Raw genomic sequence first — 3,382 nt, 5'->3', positions numbered from 1 at the left:
ATGTAAAACTGATGATCTGTCCTGTAAACTTTCACTCAATCCACAATAAAAACCTTAAAAACAAGAACAAAAAAAGCAATGCTCCAAGATGTTGCAGTAATGTTTCTTTCTGAGAACCAGGTTGGTTTTATTTTCGTTTTTGTAGTTGCTAGCTGCTGTCAAGACGACCCCAACTTGCAGCGACCCCGCGGATAACAGAGTGAAGCGTCGTCCAGTCCTACAGCAGCACCATGATTGTTGGTGTGTCCAAACCCATTGAGGGTTTCCCTCACCTTCACTGGCCTCCACTTTACCAAACATACCTTTCTCCAGCAATTGGTCCCTTCTGATGATGTGTCCAAAGTAAGTAAGTCAAAGTTTCAGACAATAGTCTGTGATCCACAGGGCTTTCATTGGGTAATAGTCAGAAGTAGATCTCCAGGTCTTTCTTCCTAGTCTACTTTAGTTTGGAAGCTCCATTGAATCCTGTCTACCACAGGTGACCCTGCTAATGTTGAAATGCCAGTGGCATTGCTTCCAGCATCATAGCAACATGTATGCTACCAGAATATGACAAACTAACTGATGAGTGGTGGATTTTCCTTTTTACTGTTTAATAAATTGAATGAAGGCCTTTCCAGTAGGCACATGAAAAAGCTAACTTTTTGCCTCAGGTCCCCCACAACCAAGGTGATTGATTATATGGCTTGTTGTCCAAACCAGCACACTTTGTAGAGTGAAAAGGGTCTCTGGCACAACAGTGGTAAGCCAGGAGTGGGCCAGCTGCGCCAGTACTTATGGTTACCCTGCCCCAAACCAATCCCAGAAGCACCTTCCTCTCCCTTCTCTTTCATCTGTGGGTTCCGTGACTCTGTGACCTCAACTGACACAGCTACTTTGTGGCGGAGCTGGAGTCAAGTTCAGGCCAGACTTGCTCTCTGCTCTCACCTACTTCAACTGAATGTCAGCTAGGAACATCTATACAACAGACAACTGCTGAGCGTAGACTCCACAGAGCTCAGTGCACGAAGTGTTGATTGGTGGTGATGGTGTGCCATCAAGCAGGTTCCAATTCACAGAGACCTTGTAAAGGGTCTCTGAGTAAGTCTTTACAGGAACAGAAAGTTTCATCTTTCTCCAGAGCAGAGACTGGTACATTCAAACTTCCGACCTTGCAGTTAGCAGCCCAGCTTGTAATCCTTTATGCTTACCAAGGCATCTTAACATGATATTATGTTATTGTTGTTAAGTGCTGTTGAGTTGATTCTGACTCATAGCAACTGTGTAGAGGGTTTCTGAGGAGCAGCTGGTGGGTTTGAACTGCCATCCTTGTTGATTAGTTGTAGTTAAAGGAGCCCTGGTAGTGTAGTGGACACAAGATGGGCTGCTAACCCAAGGTCAGTGGTTTGAATCTGTCAGTCGCTCCATGGGAGAAAGATGAGGCTTTCTGCTCCTGTAAAGATGTGTAGCCTCAGAAACCCTATACAGGATCACTATGAGTCGGAATTGACTCAGTGACTCACTACCACCACCAGTTGTTAGCTTCTGTCTTAGGCCGAGTTTTCTAGAGAAGCAAAACCAGTGAAACATCTATATGTGTACATACACAGAGAGAAGTTTATTATCAAGGAAATGGCTTACAATTGTAGAGTCCCAGGTCCCCAGTTGAAGAGAGAGAGAGAGCTTTTTCTGCATGTCCATTATATGGGGAGCAGGCCACACCTTAATACCTCAATCCATTCAATTGATTGGCTGCTCATAGCTACTCATCATAGAGTTAACTATGCCTATATTAGGTTTCATGACTATGGGAATAAGCACATCTTAACTGCTAAACCATTGGCGATCTTAGCCTAGTCAAGTTGACACAGAATCCTAACCATTACAGCTTCCATCAAGTCAGCCCCGGACTCATGGCAACCCCACACACACCAGAACAAAACACTATTCAGTCCTGAGTCATCCCCATGATCTGTTGCATATAAGACTATTGTGATCCATAGTGCTTTCACTGGCTGCTTTTGGGAAGTGAGCTTTTCTTCCTCATATACGTAGTCTGGACGCTCTGCTGAAAACTGTTCAGCATCATAACAACATGCAAACCATTAAAAGAGGGGTTGGTGGTTGCTCATGAGATGCACTAGATGGGAACTGAACTGTGTGAAGGTGTCCATCTTCCCTGATAGAAAAAAACCTGGGTCTATGTCACTCTAAAATATTTAAGATGTTAGTAGGACTGCAGCTCAGGGACAGCAGTGAGCAAGAGGACTGTTAACTTGAAACAGGCTAGGGCCATCCTGGAGACTCAGTGAAAAGAGCAGGGCATGGAGAGAACAAACCCGCTGAAGGGTTTGGTTCTAAGTGCTGAGATAGATGTTTTATCTCATGGAATTTTACAACTCACCGGAAAAGCTTTAATGATTACTGTTTTATAGGTGAAGATACGAGGACTCAGAAGATGAAAGGATTTGCCTCATAATCCCAACTGGCTAATAACTCAGGAGCCCATTACTTCCACCAGAATAGAAGCTGGCTTTGCCAATCTTGGTGCAGCACAGGGTAGAAGTTTAACTAATGTACTTAGGCTGATTAGCTAGGTGAATGGACAGATGGGTAGGTGGGTGGTGGGTATATACACAAATGGATGATTGGATGGATGCTTGGCTAACTAACCAGGTGAATGGTTAGATACATGCTGTTGTTGTTAGACGTTGTGTTGGTACCGACTCATAGAGACTTTGAGTACAACAAAATGAAACACTGCCTAGTCCTACACCAATTTCACACTCATTGCTATGATTGAGCCCATTGCAGCTGCCACTGCGCCATCCATCATCTCGTTGGGGGTCTTCCTCTTTTTGGCTGACCCTCCAATTTACCAAGCATGAGGTCCTTCTCCAGGGACTGGTCCCTCCTGATAATGTGTCTGAAGTATGAGAATCTCGCCATCCTGGCTTCAAAGGAGCATTCTAGCTGTACTTCTACCAACACATATTGGTTTATTCTTCTAGCAGTCCATGGTACTTTTGATATTCTCCTCCAACACCATAACTCAAATGCATCAATTCTTCTATGGTCTTCCTTATTCATTAACCAACTTTCACATGCATATGAGGCTATTGAAAATATCATGGCTTGGGCCAGGCTCACCTTAGTCCTCAAATGATATGTTTGCTCTTCAACATTTTAAAGAGGTCTTGTGCAACAGATTTACCCAATGCAATACGTTGTTTAATTTCTTGACTGCCGCTTCCATCAGTGTTGATGGCTGATCTGAGCAAAATTAAGTCTTTGACAACTTCAGTCTTTGCTCCATTTATCTTAATGTTATTTATTGGTCCAGTGGTGAGGACCATTGAGGTGCAACCGATACCGAAGGCTATGGTCTTTGACCTTCATCAGT

This window comes from Chrysochloris asiatica, unplaced genomic scaffold, assembly GCF_000296735.1.
Source record: "Chrysochloris asiatica unplaced genomic scaffold, ChrAsi1.0 scaffold00242, whole genome shotgun sequence".
In the NCBI taxonomy this organism is placed as follows: domain Eukaryota; kingdom Metazoa; phylum Chordata; class Mammalia; order Afrosoricida; family Chrysochloridae; genus Chrysochloris; species Chrysochloris asiatica.
Note: the sequence above shows the minus strand (reverse complement) of the source record.